Raw genomic sequence first — 15,984 nt, 5'->3', positions numbered from 1 at the left:
CCTAACGGTCACATTATTTGCTAAATCGGTCTGACCGAGTTTAACGATTCGGTCCCACCGAGTTTGGCAAGTTGTGTGTAACGGTTAGATTTTGTGTGGAGGCTATATATACCCCTCCACCTCCTCTTCATTCGTGGAGAGAGCCATCAGACTAAACCTACACTTCTAGCATCCTATTTCTCAGAGAGAACTACCTACTCATGTGTTGAGGCCAAGATATTCCATTCCTACCATATGAATCTTGATCTCTAGCCTTCCCCAAGTTGCTTTCCACTCGAACCCTCTTTCCACTAGATCCAAATCCTATGAGAGAGAGTTGAGTGTTGGGGAGACTATCATTTGAAGCACAAGAGCAAGGAGCTCATCATCAATGCACCATTTGTTACTTCTTGGAGAGTGGTGTCTCCTAGATTGGCTAGGTGTCACTTGGGAGCCTCCGACAAGATTGTGGAGTTAAACCAAGGAGTTTGTAAGGGCAAGGAGATCGCCTACTTCGTGAAGATCTACCACTAGTGAGGCAAGTCCTTCGTGGGTGACGGCCATGGTGGGATAGACAAGGTTGCCTCTTCGTGGACCCTTCGTGGGTGGAGCCCTCCGTGGACTCGCGCAACCGTTACCCTTCGTGGGTTGAAGTCTCCATCAACGTGGATGTACGATAGCACCACCTATCGGAACCACGCCAAAAACATATGTGTCTCCAATTGCATTTGAATCCTCCAAACCCTTCCCTTTACATTCTTGCAAGTTGCATGCTTTACTTTCCGCTGCTCATATACTCTTTGCATGCTTGCTTGATATGTGTTGTGAATGTTAAACTTGTGCCTAAACTCCACTTAATGTTTAAAGAAACTTAAAAACTGCAACTTTGGTACTTAGTGTCTAATCACCCCCCCCCTTTAGACACCTCTTCTCAAGGTCCTACAAGTGGTATCAGAGCATTGGTCTCCATTGCTTTGGTTTAATCACCATTGGAGGAAGATGGATGAGTCTATGTTGGGGAGTCTTAGACATAGAGTGCCTATTCTTGATGGAGAGTATTTTCATGAGTGTAAAAATGGGATGCATGTTATTTTCAATCAATATCATTTGAACAAGTACATTGCTAGTCCTTGTGCACCTTGTGTTGATCCTATGCATCCTACCCTTGATGAGTCTATTAACATGATTAGAAATGTTAGAACTGTTAATCTTATCACTAGAGGCTTGCCTAGAAACTTGATTATAAAACTGCCTACTCTTGAGTGTGCCTACACTATATGGAAATTTCTTGAGGAACGATTTCCGGATTATTCCTTGAAAAATCTTGATGAAATTCTTCATAATTCTTTTGCTTTGAGTAAAATGAATACTAGTGATCCTATGTTTGGTGATCGTCTATTTGAGCTTACAAATCTTATGCGTGCCAAAGGAAATGTTGGTATTATTAGTGACATTATTTCCGAAGCTATAAGAATTCATAAGCAAGATTATTGTCAAACTCATACTAATGAATCACCCTCTCTAGGATTTGATCCACCACATGACGATGTTGAACATGGATACTATGATGAGGATGATGAAAGTGACTTTGATCTTTATGATGCAATGAGACATTTTGGTCTTATGGCAAATCTTCGGGGATATATGTCAGGAGGAAAGGAATGGGTTCTTGATAGTGGATGTACCGATCACATGACCGGAGATAAAGACATGTTTCGTGAGCTTGCTGATAATGATAGTCCTCGAAAGTATGTCACTTTTGGTGACAACTCAAAGGGTAAGGTGGTTGGCCTCAGTATGGTGGCCATATCACATGATAGCTCCATACAAAATGTTATGCTCGTTGAATCTCTTGGTTACAACTTACTTTCAGTATCTAGACTTGCTGATTTTGGTTTCAATGTTCTATTTACTGAAGTAGATTGCCAAGTGTTTCGTCGAGATAATCATAAAATGGTCTTTACCGGTATACGTAGAGGTGATCTATACATTGTTGACTTCACTAAAAAGGCTCAACCAAAAACTTGCTTCATTGCTAAATCCTCAAAAGGCTGGTTATGACATAGACGATTAGGTCATGTTGGTATGCGAAACCTTGACAAGCTTATTAAGGGGAATCATATCCTTAGAGTTAATGATGTCATATTTGATAAGGATAGACTTTGCAGTGCTTGTCAAGCAGGTAAACAGGTTGGAGGAAGGCATCCCATGAAGAACATCATGACCACGAAGAGGCCACTCGAGCTACTTCACATGGATCTCTTTGGTCCCAACTCTTATAAGAGTCTCGATGGAAATTCTTTTGGTCTAGTTATAGTTGATGATTTTTTCAGATTTACGTGGGTGTTCTTTCTCGATGACAAATCGCAGGTCCAAAAGATCTTCAAAAACTTTGCTAGGAAGGCCCAAAACCAATTTGAAGTGAAGATCAAGAAGGTTCGCAGCGACAATGGAACGAAGTTCAAGAACGCAAATGTGGACACCTTTCTTGACGAAGAAGGGATTTCACACGAGTTCTCGGCTACGTACACACCTCAACAAAATGGAGTTGTTGAGAGGAAGAACCGGACGCTCATCGAAATGGCGAGAACGATGCTTGATGAGTACAAGACGCCGAAGCACTTTTGGGCAGAAGCGGTTGATACAGCTTGTCATGCAACAAATCGCTTGTATCTTCACAAGCTACTCGGCAAGACGGCATACGAGCTACTCGCCGGTAACAAACCCCAAGTTGGATACTTTCGAGTATTCGGCTCAAAGTGCTACATTCTTGATAAGCATCATTGTTCTAAATTTGCTCCTATGTCTCATGAAGGTTTCTTACTAGGTTATGGCTCAAACTCTCACACATACCGTGTCTACAACAATTTCACCCGAAAGGTTGAAGAGACGATAGATGTGAAGTTTGATGAATCTAGCGGCTCGCAAGTAGAGCAATTGCCAATTGATGTAGGAGACAAAGATCCTTCGGAAGCAATCCTAGACTTGTCTATTGGCAAGGTCCGTCTAACGGAGGTGAAGGAGAGTACCTCGTCTGTCCAAGTGGAAGCTTCTACTTCACGACAGGGTGAACCAAGAGGTGATACAGAAGCATCCACAAGTGGGACACACCAAGATGAAGGAAACGAGGAAGTGCATCAAGATGAACGTCAACAACCTCCTTCTCCACCATGACAAGAGAACGACAACGCCAACAATGAAGAAGGCCAAGAAGAAGAACAAGATGAAGAAGATGTTCAACGAAGATCTAAGCAAAAGCTTTCATGAGTTCGAGCAAGAATTGCTAAAGACCATCCTGTCGAACAAATCTACAATGATATTCAAACTGGGAGAATCACTCACTCTAAAACTCGTTTAGCTAACTTTTGTGAAAACTATTCTTTCATCTCTAGCATTGAACCTATGAAGGTCGAAGACGCACTGGAAGATCCGTATTGGATAAATGCTATGCATGAAGAGCTACACAACTTAGAGAGGAACCAAGTTTGGACATTGGTTGAGAAGCCCGACAACAACCAGAACATCATCGGTACCAAATGGGTGTTTCGCGACAAGCAAGATGAAGATGGACAAGTAGTTCGCAACAAAGCACGTCTCGTCGCCCAAGGCTACACACAAGTCGAAGGTATGGACTATGGTGAGACTTACGCCCCTGTTGCTAGACTTGAGTCCATTCGCATCTTACTTGCCTATGCTAATCACCATGATATCACCTTGTACCAAATGGACATTAAAAGTGCTTTTCTAAATGGTGAAATAGAGGAGGAAGTTTATGTTAAACAACCTCCCGGCTTTGTCAATCCTAAGAAACCCAATCATGTTTACAAACTTCACAAAGCTCTTTATGGACTTAAACAAGCTCCTACAGCATGGTATAAATGCTTGACCAAGTTCCTTATTGAAAAAGGCTTTGAAATTGGGAAAATTGATTCTGCTCTTTTTACTAAAAGGGTTAATGGTGAACTCTTTGTGTGCCAAATTTATGTTGATGATATTATATTTGGTTCAACTAACCCTCATTTTAGTGAAAAGTTTGGGAAGCTAATGTCGGAGAAGTTTGAGATGTCTATGATGAGTGAACTCAAATTCTTTCTTGGTTTGCAAATCAAGCAATCTAAGGAAGGTAATTTTGTCTCGCAAACAAAGTACACCAAGGACTTATTCAAGAAGTTCAATATGCAAGAATGCAAAGGTATGACTACACCCATGCCTACTAGTGGACATCTTGATTTCACCAAAGATGGTGAACCGGTTGATCAAAAGGTTTATCGCTCTATGATTGGTTCATTGTTATATCTATGTGCTTCACGTCTCGATATTATGCTAAGTGTGTGCATGTGTGCACGATATCAAGCTGCTCCTAAAGAATGTCATCTTAAGGCCGTGAAAAGGATAGTGAGATACTTAATCCATACACCAAATTTTGGCATTTGGTATCCTAAGAGGGCCTCTTTCGATCTTGTTGGCTATTCCGACTCGGACTATGCCGGAGACAAGGTTGATAGAAAGTCCACTTCGGGTACTTGTCAATTTCTTGGTAGATCTCTTGTGTCTTGGTCCTCCAAGAAACAAAACTCGGTATCCTTATCCACCGCCGAAGCTGAATATATTGTCGCTGGATCATGTTGTGCTCAATTACTTTGGACGACCCAAACTCTTAAAGATTATGGGATATATGTGAGACATGTTCCATTGCTTTGTGATAATGAAAGTGCTATCAAAATTGGTTATAATCCTGTGCAACATTCTCAAACTAAGCATATTGAAGTTCGTCATCATTTCATTTGAGATCATGTTGCTAAGGGTGACATTGATCTTAAGCGTGTTCGCATTGAAAAGCAATTAGCGGATATATTCACTAAACCTCTTGATGAGAAAGTGTTTTGCAGGTTAAGAGGAGAATTGAACATCATTGATGCTTCAAACTTGGAGTAGAAACTCCATTGGATACATGCAAGACATGAGCTTATGACTAATCCTTGATATTTCTCTTATGATGAAAATCTTATGTCTTGGATATATTTGTATCTTGCATGTTATCTAACCCATGTAGGTACTTGGTTGAATCAAACTCCAGGAGATTGTAACCTACTCACATCTTGAGCAATCTCTACATCACCAAGTCTCTATACAAAGGTGTTTGAAGACAAGGAAGCACGAAACCATTCAAACATATCCTTTGACAAATTCTATGTTGAGTTTCATGATTGTCATTTTTGGATATACAAGTGCTCTTCCTTGCAAGAACTAACCCATGTAGGTAGATGGACTCAAATTCTAAGTGGTGCTCCAAATTCTTGATGAGCTACATCAACCTTGAGCAACCCATGCAAGTTCAACTACATGGACAACACCACCAACCAAGGTATGTTATTCCATCTTAGAGAAGCTTTACGCCGAGTCATGAGTTAGAGCAACTCGACAAGATGAGAATACATCAAGATGCTTAAACGAAAAATGGCAACCCCATTTTGAGCTTAAACGATGAGTATGGCCTATGATCAAGTGATCTCACTTGACTCCTAAGTCAATATACTCTAACATAGGTGACTTTGTCGCCGACCATCTCTAGATGAAGTTCTCCTGTGTTCTTTTCTAAGTTTTTGCATTTGTCGCATGCATATGTGTTTCCCCTTTCAAAAAAAACTTCATCTAGATTTCTTTCTGTTTTCTCTGCATTTTCTGCATCTAATTCCTTGCATATCTTTCAGTTAATTCCTTGCAAATCTTTGTGAGATCTTACTAGTCTAGTGAGCTGAGGTGACAAGTGTTTTCTCTGTGATGAACTCGGTTACACCGATTTGTTATTTTCGGTCCAACCGAATCTTTTCGGTATGACCGAAGCATACCACTCGATGCCACCGATTTCATAACAGGAAAAACTCTTTGCCACATATTCTGTGTTTCTTCTGATCCAGCTCCACTCAATGAATCTTGTCCTCTACGAGCATCACATTTTTACCATTGCTTTATGTTGTGACTCAAGGATCAAACCCATTCACGACAAATTCCAGAGGGAGAGAGAGATTACATCTTTATCAAGCCCTTCTTGGAAATTGATGTCAAAGGGGGAGAGAGAGATCACATCAAAGCTTATCATTTAGAGAGAGAGATCACACCTCAGAGGGAAAGAGAGAAGATCCTTCAAGGGGAGAGAGATATCTCCAGGGGGAGATAATACTAGTAGAAAGTATTTCTCAAGGATCCCAGATGCTTGGTGTTCAAGAGGAGAGATGTCCACATGTCTTCTTGACGGGAGAGACATGTACATATGATCTGTTGTGCTCATTTTGCATTAGCATACATTAGCTCTGAACTTTAGCTCTGTTCCCTATCTTCTCCCAGTATCCCATGTTAGATTCAGGGGGAGCAAGACATCTAAGGGAAAGAGATCATTTAAATTCATTGCATATCTTTACTCTTGGGGACATGTCTAATCCAATGTGGTACTCAGTACTCACTCTCTACATGTCATCCCAGTCTTGGTATTCTTGTGGTTTCTTCTGTTTGCTTTGGCTAGTATATGTATTTGTGTTATCTAACCTTGTTTTCACAGGTTCATTCCATCCTAAGCCAACTCAAGACCACAAGGTAAGTATATGCATCACAATCATGTGTATGAGGAATTCTTGCTGATGTACATACTGTTTGCAAGAAGGACTCATGGGCATGAAGGTATTTCCTTTAATATTTTTTTTGCTCTGATGCATATGGCCAAGATACATGTAACACATTGCATGCTCTATCATGGTTATGCTATCACATGCTTCTATATTTCATATTCACATGATTGCATACATGTAGGGGGAGCCTATGCTTGTTACATGTATTTCCAAAGCTTTACTTGCTATTCTTTATATCTTTATCTAAAGCTTTGATGTATGTTGCCATCAATTACCAAAAAGGGGGAGATTGAAAGCACAAGTGCTCCCTAGGTGGTTTTGGTAATTAATGTCAACATATCTCTTGTTGGACTAACACTTTTATCTAGTATGTTTCAGATAAGTTCAACAATGGAGTGGCATGGACTAAAGGATGTGGGAACTCCTTCAAGATGCTAAGGACAAATGATTGGCTCAAGCTTCAAGCTCAAGACTCTTCATTTTACACTTTAGTGATCCAAGATCACATTGAGTCTATAGGAAAAGCCAATACTATCAAGGAGGGATGAGGTGTTGCTTAATGAGCCTCTTGCTTCAAGTGCTTAGTGATATGCTCCAAATACCCTCAAATACTTTCCCACTTCCACACATATGTCCTAAACCTAAAGTCAAACTCGGCCCTACTGATTCTTTCTATCTGGCGCCACCGAGTTTGGATGTCTTAGCCACTGCCACAAACCCTAGGCAAATCGGTCGCACCGATAGGGATCTCAGTCTCACCGAGATGGGATTGTAATCTCTCTGTGTATGTCCATTCTCAAAATCGATCTCACCGAGTTTGAGCAATCGGTACTACCGAGATTACAATGCAAACTCTCTAGTTAACTTATTATCAAAATCGGTCCCACCGAGTTTGATAATCGGTCAAACCGAGTTTGCCTGACCAACTCTCTGGAAAGCTTATTACCAAAATTGGTCCCACCGAGTTTGTGTAATCGGTCTTACCGAGATTAGGTTATGCCCTAACCCTAACCAAATCGGTCCCACCGAGTTGCATTCCGGTCCCACCGAAAACCCTAACGGTCACATTATTTGCTAAATCGGTCTGACCAAGTTTAACGATTCGGTCCCACCGAGTTTGGCAAGTTGTGTGTAACGGTTAGATTTTGTGTGGAGGCTATATATACCCCTCCACCTCCTCTTCATTCGTGGAGAGAGCCATCAGACTAAACCTACACTTCCAGCATCCTATTTCTGAGAGAGAACTACCTACTCATGTGTTGAGTCCAAGATATTCCATTCCTACCATATGAATCTTGATCTCTAGCCTTCCCCAAGTTGCTTTCCACTCAAACACTCTTTCCACCAGATCCAAATCCTATGAGAGAGAGTTGAGTGTTGGGGAGACTATCATTTGAAGCACAAGAGCAAGGAGTTCATCATCAACGCACCATTTGTTACTTCTTGGAGAGTGGTGTCTCCTAGATTTGCTAGGTGTCACTTGGGAGCCTCCGACAAGATTGTGGAGTTTAACCAAGGAGTTTGTAAGGGCAAGGAGATCGCCTACTTCGTGAAGATCTACTGCTAGTGAGGCAAGTCCTTCGTGGGCGACGGCCATGGTGGGATAGACAAGGTTGCCTCTTCGTGGACCCTTCGTGGGTGGAGCCCTCCGTGGACTCGCGCAACTGTTACCCTTCGTGGGTTGAAGTCTCCATCAACGTGGATGTACGATAGCACCACCTATCGGAACCACGCCAAAAACATCCGTGTCTCCAATTGCGTTTGAATCCTCCAAACCCTTCCCTTTACATTCTTGCGAGTTGAATGCTTTACTTTCTGCTGCTCATATACTCTTTGCATGCTTGCTTGATATGTGTTGTGAATGTTAAACTTGTGCCTGAACTCCACTTCAACTTTAAAGAAACTTAAAAACTGCAACTTTGGTACTTAGTGTCTAATCACCCCCCCCCCTCTAGACACCTCTTCTCAAGGTCCTACAACTTACCCATGCGAAGCCCAATGCCGGTGTCGGCTTCGGCTTCCTCCTCCCCGCCTCGTGCCGCGGGCCCCTCTAGTGCCACCTGCGACGGAGCCCGGGCATAAGGATGCCGGTTTGTGTTCAGAAGCACCTCCCGCGTCGCGTCAGGACGGACGAGAAGGTGCACAGAAGCAAAGTAATTCGACCAGACACTCACCTGCGGCGCCGGGTTTGACTCGCTGTACGGCACCTTGCCGAACCGGTAGTCCTCCCCAAGGTTGGCCTTGGAGATGTCATTCACGCAGCGTGCGATCTGCTTCGCTGTGAGCCGTGCTGACCCCATGCGGTTGGGGTCTTGAAGGCCCACCATCTCGCCGATGAGGCAAGAGCGCCTCTGCAGCTGGAGGACCCGGCGCATGATGAATGCAGCGATGAGGTCGTTCTCGGAGATCCCCTCCCGCGTCCTCCTCACCGTCACCCGCTCGCAGAGATTGAGAATCTCCTACGATGGGCGCCTGAGCGAGTAGCCCTAGTTCATCTTCGCCCGCGGCGGCGCGATGGCGAAGGGCGGAAGGTTGATGCGGTCCGCACCCAGGTTGCGGACGTAGAAGAAGGAGTTCTGCCACTTCTTGGCAGAATCCTCAAGCGGGATCTTGGGGAAGTCCGCCCCCGACCACTTCTAGATGACAGCGGCGCCATAGTCGGCGAACTCTCCGGCCGACGGGCCCTGCTGCTTCAGGGAGAAGAAGCGTGCCCAGAGGTCGCTCGTGGGCTCGACCCCCAGGTACCCCTCGCAAAGGGTGACGAAGCCGGAGAGCTGGACGATGGCGCCGGCGCCAAGATGATGCGGTTGAATCCCGAAGAACTCCAGGAACATGCGGAAGAAGGTGCTCGCCGTCAGCCCGAACCCGTGCTCGAAGTGCGTGAGGAAGACCACACGCTCCAACTCCTCGGGTTGCAGCCTCTGCTCGCCGCACGGCAGATGAACGGCGACATCCATCTCCCACGGTAGGCGCCACGACGCTCGAAGATGGGCGATGTCCTCGGCAGTGACATTCGAGCCCGTCCAAGAGCCCGACGGCAGGGCCATGAGCGAAGGAAGAAGAAATAAGATGGATGACGGAGAAGTCCTAATCGGGGCAGCAGGTGCCGCAGTGTGTCGGTTGCAAAGAGCAGGGCAAGAGCAAGGGGCAAGAATGCGCAAGCGAGAATGATGTCTGCCGCCCCTGCTCCCCGATTTATAGCCCTCGGTTTGAACATGGGGGAGTGGGATCGTCTGCACTCACCCTTTCCACTACCCCGCAATAAGTGTGCATGTACACACGCAGTAACTGTCTGGGGAAGGGCAATCGGCCCCCGGACGCTGCAATAAATCTGCACGCGTGGGCTAATGGCGCACGGCGATGGGCCTCAGCCCGTTGCCCAGTCCCGTCATGCGCGTGGCCCGTCAGGCCCCTCTGACTCCCGGGCACCACGTGGCGCCCGCGCGACAACCGAGGGATTGCCCCAAGATTCGACGGACTCCTTGGTTCCCGCCACCGCCAGGGTGCCGCGACCCGGTTTCCGAGAAAACTGGCACACAGTGGGTGTTGCCAGACCTGGCGCTCACAGAATTCACCTTGCTCAAGGGGGAAACTACGAAGGCCCGCTCATCTGAAGACGGCGGACCTTCATAGCTTTGGGGACTACTGTCGGGGGGATGAACCCCAGGCAGGCAACGGAACCCGGATCCTTTTCAAAAACAGCAGCGCGCGCATTGCCCCACAAGCCGGCACACGCCTGGCCGGGTCGCTCGACCCGGCAAGGCCCGCAACCCGGCCAAGCTCTCCGACCTGGCAAGGCACGTCGACTCGGCCTCAACAACTGGCACAAGACAACCAAGCCCGGCACAACCAAGGCTTCCCCAACAAGCCGGCCCCACCCATGGCGTGCTCCGCAATCCAGCCACGGGTCAGCTCCCGTCCCATCCAGGCCGTACGATGGGACGAGACTTCAATCACCGATGACCAAGGCAACAGTGCCCCCACCCATGCATGCCTATGGTCAGCCGGAGCGTGGCAACAGTGCCCCTCACCTGCCCGCTGACCAGGGCTGGCGTGGCTACAGTGCCCCCGCCTTCACCGCTGACGACAGCAAGCGGCGACCTGATGGGGCATCACTATACACGACTCGACTCGGCCTCACCCTGACGATCGACAAGACGGCGCACAGTCCCCCTAGGCATGCAGGGCCCGCACCTAGGGGAACCCGGCGAACCACAGGCCCCCAGTGGGACCCAGCCCGGGTTCCCGGACACTGACAACCCGGACCCACCGACTCACAATATTACTAGTGTATCCCTGGGGGGTTGGTGAAAGATCGAGGATGTCGCCTAGAGGGAGGGGGGGTGAATAGGCGCTTTAAAATAATTACGGTTTAGGCTTGAACAAATGCGGAATAAACCTAGCGGTTAATTTGTCAAGCACAAAACCTACAACAACTAGGCTCACCTATGTGCACCACCAACTTATGCTAAGCAAGATAAGAAACTATGTGATAGCAAGATATATGACAAAGAACAATATGGCTATCACAAAGTAAAGTGCATAAGTAAAGGGGCTCGGGTAAGAGATAACCGAGGCACGCGGAGACGACGATGTATCCCGAAGTTCACACCCTTGCGGATGCTAATCTCCGTTTGGAGCGGTGTGGAGGCACAATGCTCCCCAAGAAGACACTAGGGCCACCGTAATCTCCTCACACCCTCGCACAATGCAAGATGTCGTGATTCCACTAAGGGACCCTTGAGGGCGGTCACCGAACCCGTACAAATGGCGACCCTTGGGGGCGGTCACCGAACCCGTACACTTTGGCAACCCTTGGGGGCGGTCACCGGTACCCGTCAAATTGCTCGGGGCTATCTCCACAACCTAATTGGAGACCCCGACGCTTGCCCAGAGCTTTACACCACAATGATTGAGCTCCGAACACCACCAACCGACTAGGGCGCCCAAGCACCCAAGAGGAACAAGCTCAAGGGCACCAAGCACCCAAGAGTAATAAGCTTCTCAACTTGTAACTTCCACGTATCACCGTGGAGAACTCAAACCGATGCACAAATGCAATGGCAAGGGAACACAGAGTGCCCAAGTCCTTCTCCCTCAAATCCCACCAAAGCAACTAATGCTAGGGAGGAAAATAAGAGGAAGAACAAGAAGGAGAACACCAAGAACTCCAAGAACTAGATCCAAGGGGTTCCCCTCACATAGAGGAGAAAGTGATTGGTGGAAATGTGGATCTAGATCTCCTCTCTCTTTTCCCCCCAAAACTAGCAAGAATCCATGGAGGGATTGAGAGATAGAAAGCTCGGAGAAGGTCAACAATGGGGGAAGAACACGAGCTCAAAGGATAAGGTTCATTGGGGAAGAAGACCCCCTTTTATAGGAGGGGGAAAATCCAACCGTTACCCCACTGTACATCCCCGCACAGAGCGGTACTACCGCTAGGGAAGGGCGGTACTACCGCTCCGGGCGGTACTACCGCTCAACCCAGCGGTACTGACGCGCTGCCAGGGCGGTACTACCGCTAGGGAAGAGCGGTACTACCGCTTAGGGCGGTACTACCGCTCCTACTACCTCCCTTAGTGCCGAAAAACCCGACACGAAAAACTTCGTTCGAGAATCGAGGCAGAAGTAGCCCAGACACACAGCGGTACTACGGCCGAAAATCCCAAGCGGTACTACCGCTCGAGAGCGGTACTACCGCTTGGAGCGGTACTACTGCTCTAAGAGCGGTACTACCGCTGGGGAGCTTCGGCGGTACTACCGCTGTGGTCGCGGTACTACCGCTGGGGCCAACCTTATGCCTCAACCACGAAAAAAAAAGAATACTCCAAGGAAAACCAGAACTGCCATAACTTCTTCATATGAGCTCTGAATTGAGCAAACTCAAGCTTGTTTGAAACAAGACAACGAGTAGCATCAAAACAGCGTAATTGATGCATGTAAGACAAACAAAGGAGTGAGACCTCCAACAGAGAAGAGGCAGGGGAGGTATGCTTAGGAAACAAAGGAGTGACACCTCCAACAGAGCAAACAAAGGAGTGACACCTCCAACAGAGAAGAACCGGCATACCCTCCAACATCGAAAACATCATAGAAGGTGCATGTGAACTCCGCTTTCGATGAACTCGAGCTTGTCATGAACATGACCAAAAGCTCCAAATCTCACAAGGAGAAGAACCAAACAAGAACCAATAAATATGATGCAAGGATGCAATGGTTTGAGCTCTCTACGAATGATACGATCAAGCAACTCATCGAGAGCCCCCCTTGATAGTACGGCAAACGATCCTATAACCCGGTCTCCCACAACTACCATGAGACCGGTAAAATAGAAAACCTATCAAGGGCAAACCTTTGCCTTGCACATGGTCCACTTGAGCTAGATGATGACGATCTTGACTCCCTTAAGTTGGACCACCTTTCTTGATTGCGTTGGCTCGATGAAGACTAGTAGATTGCTCCCCCATACTCCACTATGGGTGAGCCACTCTTCTGCACATCTTCACAAGTCCATTGTCGCCACAATGGACGGCAAACTTCAAGCATATGATCTCTTCGTGATGATCCTACTTGAACTTGCACACCACAACCTAACCCCACAAAGAACTCTCACGAAGACCATGGGTTAGTACACAAAGCGTAATTGACCATGCTTACCATACCATGGGATCGCTTGATCCCTCTCGGTACATCTTCTATGCTTTGTGTGTTGATCAACTTGATTCATTCTTTGACTTAGTCTTGATGAACCTTGAATCCTTCCAACTCTCTTCATTTGGCTGATGTCTTGAAGGTAAACCTGAATGATCACACAATCTTGTTCTTCAAGACATGCTTGCAATAAGCTCAACACTCGCATGACCAATCTTTTGATAATTCCTTAATAGCACCTTGGTCAACTCATAAATTCCTTGAAACCAACACATGGACTTCAAGAAAAGCCTATGGACAAATCCTTCAAATATAACTCAAGACAAGCATTAGTCCATAGAGATTGTCATCAATTACTAAAACCAAACATGGGGGCACCGCATGTTCTTTCAGTTGGTCTATAAACCCCCCCCCCCCCAGGAGCCCACGCATATACGGGCATGTGATGTATGTAGAGAACAGGAGCAAGTAAGCAGCTAGCCACCGAAACAGCCATCCCAGAGACAAGGGCAGCCTAAGCCCTGGCCAGCTCCCTTCCTCTCCCATATAGCTCAGGGAGCGACATTGTACTATCGAGTATCAAACTACACAATGCAGGACTAAGGGTATTATATCTCCGGAGAGCCCCAAACCTGGGTATGTCCGGTGTCCCGCGCCCGCTCATGCCAACCTCGCCTCTGGAGCCCACCAACGCCCTCGAGCCTCCTCCTCTATTTAGCCATCCCTTGGCATTTGTCGTGCGCCCACCACGACATCAACGCTGACACCAAATGACAATTATTCAGGTCTAAAACTAATCCTGAAGGTAGATGTAGAGGTAGCGTGCCGACGGCGATCACATCGACCTTGGAACCATTTCCGACACGCATCGCCACCTCATCCTTAGCCAATCTTCATTTAATCTGTAGCCCATGTATCGAGTTGCCAATATGAGCAACAGAACCAGTATCAATTACCCAGGTGCTACTACGAGCATTAGTAAGGTACACATCAATAACACATATATCAAATATACATTTCACTTTGCCATCATTCTTATCCGCCAAATACTTGGGGCAGTTCCGCTTCTAGTGACCAGTTCCTTTGTAGTAGAAGCACCCAGTATCAGGTTTAGGTCCAGACTTAGGATTCTTCCCGGGAGTAGCAACTTACTTGCTATTCCTCTTGAAGTTCCCCTGCTTCCCTTTGCCATTTTTCTTGAAACTAGTGGTCTTGTTAACCATCAACACTAGATGCTCCTTCTTGATTTCTACCTCCGCAGCCTTTAGCATTGCGAAGAGCTCGTGAATCGTTTTCGTCATCCCTTGCATATTATAGTTCATCATGAAGCCTTTATAGCTTGGTGGCAGTGATTGAAGAACTTTGTCAATGACACTATCATCAGGAAGATTAACTCCCAGCTGAGTCAAGTGGTTATGGTACCCAGACATTCTGAGTATGTGTTCACTGACAGAACTATTCTCCTCCATTTTGCAGCTATAGAACTTGTTGGAGACTTCATATCTCTCAACTCAGCCATTTGAAATATTAACTTCAACTCTTGGAACATCTCATATGCTCCATGACATTTAAAACATCTTTGAAGTCCCGATTCTAAGACGTAAAGCATGGCACACTGAACTATCGAGTAGTCATCATATTTGCTCTGCCAGACGTTCATAACGTCCACAGTTGCTCCTGCAGTAGGCCTTGCACCTAGCGGTGCTTCTAGGACGTAATTCTTTTGTGCAACAATGAGGATAATCCTCAAGTTACGGACCTAGTCCGTGTAATTGCTACCATCATCTTTCAACTTAGCTTTCTCTAGGAACGCATTGAAATTCAAGGGAATTGTAGCACGGGACATTGATCTACAACAACATAGACATGCAAAAACTATCAAACTAAGTTCATGATAAATTAAAGTTCAATTAATCATATTACTTAAGAACTCACACTTAGATAGACATCCCTCTAGTCATCTAAACAATCACGTGATCCAAATCAACTAAACCATGTCCGATCATTACGTGAGATGGAGTAGTTTTCAATGGTGAACGTCTCTATGTTGATCATATCTACTATATGATTCACGTTCGACCTTTCGTTCTCAGTGTTCCGAGGCCATATTTGGATATACTAGGCTCGTCAAGTTTAACCCGAGTATTCTGCACGTGCAAAACTGGCTTGCACCCGTTGTATGTGAACATAGAGCTTATCACACCCAATCATCATGTTGTGCCTGAGCACGACGAACTGTAGCAATGGTGCATACTTAGGGAGAACACTTATACCTTGAAATTTAGTAAGGGATCATCTTATAATGCTACTGCCGTACTAAGCAAAATAAGATGCATAAAAGATAAACATCACATGCAATCAAAATATGTGACATGATATGGCCATCATCATCTAGTGCTCATGATCTCCATCACCAAAGCATCGTCATGATCTCCATCGTCACCGGTGTCGGTGTCAAAACTGGTGGATCTCGGGTAGGGGGTCTTGAACTGTGCGTCTAAGGCTAATGGTAACAAGAGGCGGGGGACACGATGTTTACCCAGGTTCGGTCCCTCTATGGAGGTAATACCCTACTTCCTGCTTGATTGATCTTGATGATATGAGTAGTACAAGAGTTGATCTACCACGAGATCATAGAGGCTAACCCTAGAAGCTAGCCTATGATTATGATTCTTCTTGTCCTATGGACTAAACCCTCCGGTTTATATAGACACGGGAGGGGCCTAGGGTT

This window comes from Triticum dicoccoides, chromosome 4B, assembly GCF_002162155.2.
Source record: "Triticum dicoccoides isolate Atlit2015 ecotype Zavitan chromosome 4B, WEW_v2.0, whole genome shotgun sequence".
NCBI lineage: Eukaryota > Viridiplantae > Streptophyta > Magnoliopsida > Poales > Poaceae > Triticum > Triticum dicoccoides.
Note: the sequence above shows the minus strand (reverse complement) of the source record.